Source organism: Podarcis vaucheri (assembly GCF_965113315.1).
Source record: "Podarcis vaucheri genome assembly, chromosome: 15".
In the NCBI taxonomy this organism is placed as follows: domain Eukaryota; kingdom Metazoa; phylum Chordata; class Lepidosauria; order Squamata; family Lacertidae; genus Podarcis; species Podarcis vaucheri.
Window position 1 is genome coordinate 8,700,967 of NC_138753.1, and position 13,552 is coordinate 8,714,518.

General features: G+C 43.6%; 2 protein-coding genes across 6 annotated transcripts in view; one reads left to right on the forward strand and one right to left on the reverse strand.

The window, feature by feature from the left end:
• The window catches only part of NF1 (neurofibromin 1), a 163,583-nt gene that overhangs the window by 55,845 nt on the left and 94,186 nt on the right, over positions 1-13,552 (reverse strand). The window lies entirely within an intron of this gene.
• EVI2A (ecotropic viral integration site 2A) overlaps positions 1-13,552 on the forward strand; it is a 243,873-nt gene that overhangs the window by 6,114 nt on the left and 224,207 nt on the right. The window lies entirely within an intron of this gene.

Consider the following 13,552-nt stretch of genomic DNA (forward strand, 5'->3'; position numbering starts at 1 on the left):
GTGGCCAGTATTTCCAACAGAGAGGATCAGGAATTCAGTACCTTGAACCTCTCAATGACTAGCAAAATTATGTAACATGGCATAATTTGTTTAGGTTGTAGAGCTCAGCTTTCTTGGCACAAAATTAAGTAGCTAAGAACACACCCAGTTTTGGATAGAAGACGATGATGCGTTAATGGTCCATTCAGCAGCTTGAAGTTGTTTACATTAGACACAAAAAAACCTCCTCCCTTATCCTTCATTTGCAAAATAACTTCATAGGCTATTCCATGCTGTGTGAGGTTGACCACTCTTCCCATTTTGCAGATAGGTTAATATATGTTGAGTGAAGGGAACAATTTACGTACCGTGAGCTCCTTGGAGGAAAGGCAGGAAAAAACCAGGGATGGCTAACCTGTGGCTCTGTAGAGGCTGTAAAATTCCTCCTCCCATCAGTTTTTTGAGTTGGGGGTTATTTTGTGTGTGGGGGGGGTTCTTTAGTGTAGAGCGCACCACCCTGCACATCTGAATGGCCACAGGTTCCCATCTCTGGAATACAGTATACTCGACATGGCACATCAATGGACACTTAATCCCTTTACTGAGCAATACAATATTTTCCTGTTTATCGGGTGCCTTTGCTTCAATTCATACATTACCACAGCAGGATAGAAACCTCTACTTCTCCAGCTTTTTTGTCATTCCAATTTAGTAATTTCTCAGTAGAGAATACATTTGGAGTGGAGTCAAGAGTATGTATTGTTCCTACACAAATGCTGCCTTGTTTCCCTTAGGGATACTGTATGAATCAGGCCCATTACTCTATGAACCAGACTACCATACATATAGGCAATACATATCACAGAAGACCGTATTTTCAAGATATCCTGCTTGAACAACATACAAGGCCAGAAAGGAACCTGAGAAACCTTTGCCATCACTACATTCTGCGGTAGCAAATTCCACCGTTTCACCCTGCAATGTGTGAAGAAGTACTTTTCGGGGGGGGGGGCTGCCCAAAAATCTTCCAACATTCAGTTTCACTGGATGATCCCAGCTGCTAGTATTTCAGAGAAACTTTTCAGTCCAAAAAGGGACAGTCCCAGAACGGCTTAAAAGACAAAGAAAAAGAAACCACCAGCAAGCAATAAAACCAACTGGCCGAATCAGAACAGAAAGCAGAGCACATCGAGATAAAATCAAGGATAAATCTGAGTCAAAAGGCAGAGGGGAACTTTATTTAGAACAATATTTGGAGGCAGGGGGTCCACAGGTCACACACGCAAGCATGCATTCTGCGCTGCCAGCATTCGTGCACTAGAGGAGACCCACCCAAACACACATTGCCTCACTCCCATCTGCTTCTTCCTGTCCCACCCCTTAAATATTGTGCAGTCTATGAAGTAGTCCTTCCAGCTGACCGCGTTCTCAACTTTGAAGATTTTCCTGCAGCTTGGTCACTTGTTCCCTATAATAAGAAGTGTGCAGCTGCTATTCCCTAGCTGAAAGCTATATTTTGAAAGAAGAAAGCATGGGAGGTTCGGCAATAACTGGCTCTGTTCGGTGACTCACTCCCACACAAGCAGATTTGGAGGCTGTGTCCTTTTAACCCCCTCGGCCCCCAAAGCAAAGACATCCCCCTTCATCACACATGATGAACACTGCTTGAGGCAAGAGGAGGCCCTTAAGATCAAAAGCTATGCTGGGGGGTGGGGAGGTCAAATGCAAAGTCTTGCCCCAATCTCCATGTTACGTGAAATTTTTAAAAAAGAAGAATTTAACTCAAGGATGTGGGGGGTGAGCTCCTATGCTGGGCAGGGGAAGACATATGGATAATGACACCATAGAAAAACCTCATAATCTGTCTGGGACTTTCTGCTGCTGCTGCATACTTAGCCTAGTGATTAACCCATCTCCTGAATGTGCTTGGCACAGCATGAGACTTTCTGAACTGCCGTGCAGTTGAGCCAAGTCATTTTTAGTCAAGACTTACAGCAGGTGGTTCCATGTTAGGCATGTCTCTCCCTCCACCCATCCACCCCCAGGAAATAAAAGTACTCAATGGGATTTTTAAAATGATCATACTGCCAAGTGACTCAGCTTATTCCCCAATGAGCAGATGATGTGATCTCTTCCTCTCCCCACCCAAGATACGTATGATTTTGGTTTGGGAAATAAATATCTATATATTAGTATCAAACTTCCAAAGTTGTTAGTGAACATAGGCTTGAAGCTCTAGCCAACATCATACAGCTGATGTGCAGGAAATATAAATTTATCAAGCTCACCTACCCCAAACCCAACACAAGCTAAGGGACTTGGCTGCAGCTCAGCAGTAAAGCACACCATTTGCACGTAGGAAACCCCAGACTGAATTCCAACATCTCCAAGTAAGGCTGGGAAAGACCCCTACCAAGAACCATTGAGAACCACTACCAGATAATACTTGGTTAAATGGACCAAGGGCCAGATTCACTATGTCAACTTCTTACGTGGGAAGGGTAGAAAGTGAGCAAGCATATTGACTGTTAATGCCAGTAATCCAGGGACTGCTAAGTAAAAGCTGAGGGAAGCTGGGGGGCAAAGCTGGGGTTAATATTGTGGGGAGGGAGAGCACAACACCATCCACAACCCAATACACATCTTGAAACCCAGGTGAGGAGAAAAGGAGGAAGTTAAGATGGCAGGTAGGACCTGAGCTAAGCTAAGATGCTTGTAGCAAGAGTGGCTGGGACAACTCAGCCACACGGGCAGAATATAAATAAGTAAATTAAGTAAATTAAAGTAAACAAAGTCCAGCCTGCCTAAATAAAATAAGACCGACTAGAAACAGAAGAGACTCATTGACCCAGCACTTTAGACAAGACAATTCACTGTGTCCATCAGCTGATCACCGGAACCTACTAACTGATATATACTTAACCAAAGCACAACCAGATCCACTTAGAAAGTTTTACGATCAGCGACCTAATTTACAATAGGCAGCTTTATGGGTGCTTCTGGAACGATCCCCGGCTCCCATGCACATGCATGTGCATGTATACTCACAAACACATATAGTAATAGGTGTCAATGTGGACAACAGGATTACAAAGGCTTGCCAAAAATGAAATGCCACCTTCCATGTCAAGAACCACAAGAACATGCTTAGATCTGCAGTCCAAAGTGCAAGAATGCACAGGTGCAATGAAGCATTATGGGCTGGAGAAATTTGCATCCCTAACTGAGTCATTTTGAACCTCAGCAACTTCCCCGTGCAGGGCTACTCAAGCTGAGAGTTTGGGCAGGGAGAACAGAAGACTTCTCCTCCATGTACCCAGCTACTCAAAACCGAGTGAGAACATCCAAACAGAAGCCTAGCCATTTTTGAAAACACCAAGGAGCCTGGCAACCGCTCCTTCAACAAGGAGCCAAGCAAGCAGAGAAGAAAATTCCCCTTGGAAGCAAAAACAGCAGCTTAGCTAAGCAAAGAGGAGGAGGAGGAAGAGCTCCGAGCTACACAACACCCACTTGCAACCACAAAGGAACACAGCGCTTCCTGTTCACAGTTGCCTCAGTTGCCAACAGTCACTACGGAACTTGCTCATATGGAAACGCATCCGGGCAAATGCTCGGTGTGGACCTTCAGCTTGCTCCTTAATGCCGTTTAGCAGCTGAGAATGGGGAAGGGAAAGCGAGCCCTGCAACGGCACCTGGCTCTCTGAGCAGGCACAGGCTTAGCAAACTGAGCTATGTATTGTACTGGGCTCTGAAGGGCCACAAGACGCGGAGACTGGCAATCTGAACATGCATTGACCAGCTCAGAAACTCCCACAACTACATCACACTAGGTTCACATCTTGATTTTGAAATAAGGGTGAAGGCCTTGGTTCAGTAGGAACTTGAATATCGTAAGCCATGGTTAAATCAAAGCTTTGTATCACTGGGGCAAAGACTGAGGTACAGGAGAGTCACATGGAGGATGGAAGGGTTTGGGGAGGAAGAACACACTCTTACAGCCTGCTCCTAATTTTTTAACCATGTTTAAAAGAAATAGATGTGTAACATCTATGCTGGACCAGCAAGTGACTATATACCGTATTTAAAATACACAAGTTCCTCAAAGAATCCCAAGAACTCTAGTTCATTAAGGGTGCTGAGAATTGTACCTGTTGGATATTCTACAGTTCTCAGTATTCTTTTTGCAGGGAGGGGCGAATGTGCTTTGAATGTGTGTAAGCACGCTCCGAGCAATTATTTCCTTGGCCTTCCAAAAAAAAGCAACAGAAGCACCTATATTTGTGTCAATATAAATGTCACATAATTTAACAACATCAACATTTGATTGGCTGTGTTTTCTCTTCACAGGCACAAAAACTCTCTAATTTCCATCTGCTACCATTAAAATTTGGTTAGACACCGAAAAATACTTCCACAGAGAAAGCTGCCCAGAGTACAGCCTTTGCAGAGAAAAATGTCCACACACTTAATCACTTCTCAGTTCTTGGGGCTTCCTGCAAAAAGTGTTGATAAACTTCCTCTTTAAGTGAAAATAGGATCATTTTGCAACGTGTAAACCACCAGCCATTTAGAAACACTTTGTTGTGTTGTGCTTCCTTTTCTCTGCTCTTGAACCATTAAAATGTGAACTTAAAATCGAGAACCTGGTTAGAACAAGAAACGATATCGAACAGGTAAGACACAATTATACTTCTTTGGATAAAAAACACCTCTAGAACAGTAAAACTGGTATTGAATATCTTAGGAATGTGTGCTTTACTTTTTGGAATGTTCTTTTTTTTAAAAAAAAAAGTTTTGCATTCCCTATCACATGCAAGGCTAATGTTATATTAAGTGAGGGTTTTTTCTTCCAAAAGAGATATATACATTATGCAAAAATATGCCCTTCATTTTATTCTTTATTTTTACTTACTACTAGGATTATAACAACAAATGCATGAATTCTTTTTTTCTTGCTTGCAACTTTGTTATCTTTAGTAAAATCTCTGGATGTAATTTCTGCAACCAACAGTCAAATCACAACAAAAAAATCCACAAACTTTTGGGGCATCTTAAGTACCAACAAATTTATGTAAGTAAACACAAAGGTGAAAAAAAAGGAGTATCTATGTGTGTCTGTAAATATATATGTGTGTATATTGGAGTTAAAGGGCAATTGGCTGCAACAATTGAATTTGAGCTGCAGTGAAAGCAAGATAAGTTCAGTGACCTTCATCACAGGAGTAATTCATGATAGCATAAAAAAGTAAAAAGGCTCATACCGCAACACTGTTTACTTTTAAGTAAGCCCTACTTAGTTCAACGAGGCTTACTCACACATTTGTATAGGATTTCACAACAGAATGTGTAGTTCAGAGCTGCTAATGTAAGCTATTGACATATATAGATAATTTGAACTGTTGCAAAATAGTGTTCCACTTTAAAGAATCCATGCTATCGCTCATTCTTGAGATTCCCCCAAAAGAGGGGGGCGGGGTTCACATTTGCAGGATCCAATCTGGAGCAAGAACCTCCCCCCCTGTATTGTTAGGATTTCTAGTTCCATCCCTTCAGGTTTGCATTTTTAAAATGTTACTCCTTTAAAATGGATGCACAGTAAAATGAAAGCATTTTACCGAGGACAGCTGCTATTAAGATTGCCTTCAGAAGGCCTGCCCCAAGGCAAGAGTTCCCACTCATAGGGTTCCTCAGCACCCCAGCAGGACCCATTGCTGGTGCCTGCCTTGCCCTTAAAAAGAATTCTGACCTGGTGATCTGAGCATTCTCAGCAGCGGCATCGCACTGTCATTTTAATTTCTCACAATGCAGCTTCACTCCAGGAGCGCTGTGGGAAATTTAAATGGTAGCTCGACCCAGTCACCCAGAGTCACTTGTCATGCTACTGCTGCTCACCACCTACCGATGGATGAGGGGGCTTGCCAGAGGGCATTTTGCCCTGGGCCCCCTCAAACCTGGAGCCCTTCCTGCATGTCCCTTCATTAAACCAAGTGCCACAAAACTCTGTTGTTTTTGCTCTGGGCTAGTCTCCTTTCAGTCAGGCCCAGTTAGGGGAAGGGGAATTCTTTCATGTCTTTCTAGCGGTTGTGAATGGATTAATCATCCCCCATTTAAAGATGCAGGCTAATTACTCTGTTTCTATATGAGTTACTGCTCCAGACCTGCCTCTTCCCAGTGAGTAACTCACACTCCAAACAGGGATACATCCCAGTGAGTAACTCACACTCCAAACAGGGATACAAATACATACAGGAATGGGAAGTGCTCTTCAGACGTTAGGAATGAACAGAACCACGTATTTCTGGTCTGAATCTATTTTGGATGTGTTCACTCATAAGTGCGTTCTCTTCCATTTCTTTCTATGTTTTTAGTGGTTTTCATTTTTATATGGAAGCCACCTTGAGTCCCATCAGGGGAAATGGCTAGGTATAAGTAAGTAAGTAAGTAATTTCTGCATTAACCTGCAATGAAAAAAAATCTACCCCAAAATTTGTGTTTAAATAAGTACTTTTGAACATGTTTTCTCGCAAAATATGTGCTTCTAAAGTATTTCCCACCAAAATATACATTTTTAATCTGCATGTTTTACTCTGCATGCTAGTCACATTGGAATGTACAATGATCAGATTCCTCAAATGTACCTAACTCTGAGGCCACTTAATTCTCACACTCTCACACTTCCCAGTAAGGGAAGTCAAACCCATGCAAAAGTTTTAACTTTTGTTTCTCTAGGACAGAGTTGAATCCTGGCCATCATAGCACAAGTCATTACACTTTCGTTACAAACAACACTACTTATTTTAAAAATCAAAGATTCTCGGTTGTATCTAATGCCACACAGAACAGACCCACTGAAAACAATGGATATGACTTCCTTGGGTTCATTAACTCCAATGGGTCTATTTGGAGTACAACAGAGTTGGATACAACCCTCTAGGTCAGGCACCCCCAAACTTGGCCCTCCAGATGTTTTGGAACTACAATTCCCATCATCCCTGACCACTGGTCCTGTTAGCTAGGGATTGTGGGAGTTGTAGTCCCAAAACATCTGGAGTGCCGAGTTTGGGGGTGCCTGCTCTAGGTTCTGATAACTTACTGCCTTTTATTCCCTTTGTGCCACAGAAGCGTTTATCAGCACTGACGCAACTATGGACTCCAGAGCCATTGTGCTCGTTTTCTTCTACGGGCAGCTGTGGTGGAACGTATCAACTACACTTCCGATCACTACCACTGCAGTAGTTGGCACTGGTGGAAAAAACCCCATACATTCATACGAAACAAGTGAACCTGGAGACCCTGTGAAATTCAACCAGCAAACACCCACCACACAGCCCCAGGTTCCTGCAGCAGAAGATCCCAAACCTCACGATGGTGGACACTTCATAGCAGCGGTAGTAATTGGGGTCATCTTGACTGTCATGATAGTAATTATTGTTGGCATCTTCCTATGGAGGCGATGGAGAAGATCCGCTACACCTGTCCCGCACTGGGCAGGCCGTTCCCCATTTGCAGATGGAGAAGTACCAGATACGACTGCGGATAAAGAACCTATTCAAGACACGAGGCGGACTTCAGTTCTCTCCTTCTTGCCTTGGAAATTCAACAAGGATACGCAGCTATTGGAAAATGTGCAGGGACAGTTGTCTGAATCAAGCCAAGGCCCGGATGTTCCCCCTATATGTGGGGCTGAAGAGAGTGGCATGCAGTCAAGCTCCACAGCAACAGCTTCTTCTGCAAGCATGCAAACTGCCATTTCTGAAGAACCATGCAGCTTGATAGATGTTCCACTCCAGTCTGATAGTCCAGAGCCACTTGATTTGCCTCCACCGCCAAACTGGCTTGATGGAGCTAATGAGGATCTCTGTCCAAAGCAGACAGAGTCCCTCTCACTTGAACCAATTGCAGAGATCCAGGGTTCTGGATCCCTAGTTCTCTCCCATCAAATTCCAGGCGAAGAACTACTACTACCACCTCCTCCAGAAGACTTGTTATCTAACTGATTTAAAGGAGGAAAATGTTTAGGGAATCAAACCAATCAAAGAAAAAGGCCGAAAACCTGTCAAATGCTGTTAGCTCTAGTTTTTTTGTGAGCAAAAGGAAACGCCATTGCCTTTTTTCACATAAGAACTCAAGAGCAATGGTCCGGCTGCTTCTAGGGTATCAACATTCCCCACTGTGATCAACCAGAAGCTTCCAAAAAGTTAACAAGCTGTGCATGAAGGAAACAACTGACTTTCAGAGGTACACAACCTTTGCAAATGGGATGCAGTGATAAAACATTTCCTCCATGAGTTTCTGCTCCTTTTTATTCACCCTCATTGATCGCATCAGAATACCTTTCCATTTGTTTGTACCCTTTACGAACCCATGGCATCCTTTTTATCTGTGATTCTACTACATTGGTCTTACATAATCTCCAAGTGTCCGGAAGAGATCTGAACGTTCTGGCACTTCCTTTGCAGCTTCCTTTTAAGCAATGCCTTCTCTTTTAAGAAGACGTCTTTTTGACACTGAAAATGTGACCTTGCTGGACTTCCTGGGAACCACTTGCATTTATGTTGAATTTTACAGCACTATGGTCACTGTTTCCAAGCCGATCAACCACATCTGCGTCTTGCCCTGGTTCCTGGGCACCACTAAGTATTAAGCCTCCTTTCCAACAGGCTCTTTTTAAATAATAGCAATTTTTTCCCCGTCTACAAATTTTGCCTTTTTTAAATCTAAAGGCAAGCCACCTCTCACCCCACCCCAATTTTTGTTTGCTATTGTTATCAACCCAAAGCAAATTTTATCAGAACTCATGATTGCAGGTTCAGACATATCATATGCAACAGAAGCACTTTTGCACCCATGTCACTGCAGTACTATAGAGAAGTAACCACAACATGGCTATACAAAATGAAACACAGGAACCCATTGAGCACATCTTTAGTGCCAACCAATTTGACGCAGGTGAGGCAGCAGTTCCACTGAGCTCCAAAAGCTCAGAGGGTTCTGCCGGTACAGTAAGCCCCAGGGGATTATGGGATGGGAACTCTGGGGAAAGGAACATAGCTCAGTGGTAGCATCTGCTCCACATGGAGAAGGTCCCATGTTCAATCCCTGCCTGAACTCCTGGAGAGCCACTGTCAGTCAGTGTGGACAGTACTGAGCTAGATGAGCAAGTGTTTGACTCAGCATAAGGCAGCGCCCTATGTTGCAGAAGATATGGTGGGAGACAGAGTTTTGGTGCTGGGGCTCAAAGGGAGGTGGTGGTGAACTCCGCTCTTTTTTGGCCGAGGAGAAATGTGTCCTGGGGATATAAATCCTAGAACAAGGGGAAGCAGGATGGTGAACTCACCCCTATTCAGCCACCCTCAGCTCCATGACCAGTTTTCCCATGGACCAAATTCTGCAATATCCAACCGCTTTCACCTCCCCTGGAAGAAAGAACCTCTCCAATAATTCTACAACACAGACGTGACTCGGATGTCTTTCACTTGCACATTTGAGCCAGTGGAGTAAACTGCTGCCAGTTTTGATCAAGGGGATCTTATGTACGCAGAAGAGATCCCTAGATGATGCTTTCGTTTCCTTGTTCAAAGTTCTACTGCAAAGTGCATCCATGAGAATTAAAAGCTCTGCTGCAAGCAAGAACACTTGCTTTGGAATCTGGCCGGAGCTGATTGGGTGGACCTTGGGGAAATCAACTCTTGATTCTAATGCTAAACTTTGTGCTCTTCAACACTTAAAAAAAAAGTTACTGCAACTTCAGCATCCTGGTCTTATGTTTCTTTTTTTATACATTGGTTAAGTGGTGAGATGCACCAAGATTTGCTAATCGTTAGCATAAGAGGATGTGACGGTCTACCAGAGCCTTGTCATGAAGTTACAAGTCATGAAATAGTCCATTCTATATTTAGATTTTTTCCTGCCTCCATTCTAAAGGGCTCATGAAAATGTACATGTTTCGTTCCTGCAGCCTATGAGATAATTAGGCTTTGAGACCTTAACTCCTCCATATCCACACAAAGCTATATTGCCAAGGGTCACACTATTCATTTCACTATACCAACTCAGGCCAGAACTGGGCGTTATTGCAGATGTATGTCTGCCATGGGGAAAAAGCAGCCTAGTTCCACCTCCTTCTTTCCTGGGGAAATAGGTAGTTACAAAATGTGTGTCCTGACATCATCAGACTCCAGGTTTGCTTACACCCATTCCATTGGCTGCTGTTTTGAAGGACAGGGAAATTCTCAGTATGCTGATGCTGCATCACACTTCAGTTGTAATAGATGTTATCAAGAAAATAGATGGGTCCCATTTTGCAAGCTGGGGGTGAAGGGTGGATCCTGGGTCTGAAAAGTCGAAGACTATTGGGTTAGGATGTATGGGTGGCAGCCATCAGTCAGTCATGCCCAAATTTGTAACATCATGAAAGCAACCACTTCTGGATACATGGATTGACGCTTACAGATAAATTATCTGACCATCTTGGCTGTGAATCCTGGAAGACCTGCTCCCTGCCTAGCAGGTCTTTTCCCACCTGGCCTGGAAAGGCAGGGCCCTGAATGACTCCAGCTGCAAAAGCTGAGGCTGCTGGACAGAATCTTGGGCCAGGGTATGGTTTAAGGAGTTTTGTTGGGGGCAAGGGTTGTTGCTGTTTATTTTGGATCTTACGACTTATGTGGAAATTGTTTGATTTGGTTGTGTACTTTTTTGATGTTTTGTTTATTGTTTATGACTACTATTGCTATGTGTGTAGTTCTGTAATTGTTTTTTATAAGCTGTAAACCACCATTAGCATGGTTTTAACTTTGGAAAGATGGCAGACAAATAAAACGATTGACTGATTGATTTTGGTGCATGAATTGGCAAGCTGAAGTATAATGGGAAAGTGAGCATGTTGCCACACCGATCAAACCTGGCAGAGTGAATTGAGATCACCTTGGATGTGCTGCAGTACCTCCCACTTGAAATCCATGGCAAATTTCCCATAGGTTTATCTGTAAGTGCAGCCCTTCTCTCCATCTTTTTTTAAACATATATTGCACCATGCCTACCAGGCTGCCAGTGCAATAAAAATATGAAATAACACTATGCATCCTGCTAAGGACATCTGTTCACCTGTGAACCACTTCAGAAAATATAACATTTCATATCTGCACAAATGAAGCATCATCTCAGCTGGGGCCACTGAAAATATCCACAATGCTCCCTATTAAGGCAGTTGGCAATATTTTTTTTTGAATCTGATGCTAATACCTTTTTAGCTACCTTTTCATGCTCATACTTAATGCAAGTGAGCGTATTTGGTTTTACAAGCTCTTAAACATCCAACTTTCAGCAGGGGTCTTATTTGAAAGGGTGGGAGTTTGTGTCCTTTTTAAAGGACATCATTCCGCCTGGTTCAGCTAGCAAAATCTCCCCCACCCCACGTGCAGTTTGTATATTCCAGTGTATATCATTTTACCCGTGCAGTGTTAAAGGTACTACTCATTTTACTATTCTTGGCTGCTGTTGGCTCTGCAGTGCTGAGATCTTGCTGAAATCTATTCTGGCGTATAGAATCTCAATAAAATAGCTAATCAGCCTCCAGTCGCAATCCCGAGTCTGTCCTTAGTTACCTCTGGATAACATGATTGATTGAAAAAGGCATTCCTTGGCAGTAACAGAAGGCAGTATCCTTCCTTCTATTTCTGATGTTCAGGCATGAGTGCCACGACTTATGCAGCCAAGATGGCATCACCCACACACAAGAGAGGGAGCTAACAGCAGCCTTGGGTGAATTCCAAGGTTTGCAGAAGAAAAAGAAACCTTGCTGAAGGGTAACTCCCCAAACAGTCCATTGAAAGCTTGAGCATGCTTGGTGACCATGGAATGCTGGCTGATTATGAAGGGAGAGGAATGGGAAACCAATTGGAAGGGGGCATGGAATGGAGTCGGCTAACAGGGGCACTCCACACTGCAGCATTTTGTTGCAGGTGTATTCACACAGGATCTTTCAGTCAATAGTAGGATTACACATCTTGTAGACCAGAAACAGCCTGCAGGCCACCGGTTAAGAAAAAAAGTCAGAAAGTTGGTCTATCTAGCTTGGTGCTGTTGGCATGGACTTACAGTGGCTCTTCCCCCAGCCCTACCTGGAGATGCTGGGGATTGAAATGGAGACCTTTTGCATGCAAAATGTGTGCTTAGCACTGGTAAAGGAAGCAGCTTTGTGGAAGCCCCATATTCCCTGGAGCAGTCTGTGCACCTTGCAGAGCCCACACTTTGTCTGACACGTCTGTCAGCTGAGCCAACCGGCAAAAGGGCAAGAGCAGGCTGGAACCCCTCTGTGCACATATACAGCAGGGCTGAGGAATAGTGAAGCCCAGAATCTTTGGGCTGAGTGATGATGCCTTTGGGTGGAGAATGAGACTTAGTTGCTGTTCCTGATCACATTTGCTTAGAAGGAAAGCCCACTGATGCACCCCGCCATCTCCTTTTCTTGGCAAAACAAGGCTGTTTACGAAACGAAAATAAAAACCCACAAGATCTACCAACAAATTCAATAAAAAACACCAACCACTACCAGCCTACAAAAATATTGTCCCTGAACTCCAAATGCCTGTCTTAAAAAGCAATCTTCAAACAGGAAGCTGAGGCTCTAACCAGGCAACCCTCAGCTCTGGAGGCACTTTGACGCCGTCAGTCTATAAACAAAACACTGAGCTAGATGGATCGGACTGCGCATAAAGGCAGCTTCCTAACTACCCGCTATACTGGAATGCAATGCAGGTGACAGAGTCCTAGTCCAAATGAGCTTACATATGGAGCAAGGAAAAGTCCTAAAGCTGAAACAGTAAAAGTAATTAGCAGCAGATTGTATGGGGAGTTGGGGAAACATGTCACCCAGTTTGCGAGACAGAGCACAAAACAAAATGGCTGTTGGCCAAATGCTCTATCATTTAAATTGTTGTTGCTGATATTATTTATTATTAAAAGTTATATGCCACCTTTCCTCCCCAAACAGCTCAGGGCAGCAAAGGCACAGGTGATACAGCAATCAAAACACCTGAACACAATTCTAATGCACATGCAGTCAGGAAAAGATCTCAACTTAAAAGGTTTGTTGAAAGAGCGAGGTCTTCAGCAGGTGTCAAACAGGCAACAGTGATACCCTCCATTTAATACTCAAGGGGAGGGAATTCCAATGGTTAGGTGCCATAGCACTAAAGGTCTGACACATACATTGTGAAGAATGGACTTCCTGATAAGATGGTATCTTCAGGGGACCCTCAGCTGCAGAACACAGTGATCAATTAGTAATATAGGGGGTGATACTATATTTTCAAGTATTCTGGTCCCAAGCTATATCAGGCTTTGTAGACCAAAACCAGCACCTTGAACTTAGCCAGGCAGTTGAACAAGGAAGCAGCACTGAAGACGTCAAATTCTCATTATAACCTCTATGATCAGAGGCAGACTCCCTCTCACTATCAGTTGCCTTTGAGTATGAATGTGAAACCCAATGGGAGGGCTGTTGTTTTATTTCCTGCGTGTGGGATTCCTGGAAGCTGCTGCAAGGAAAAAGATGGCAGATGAAATGGCCACA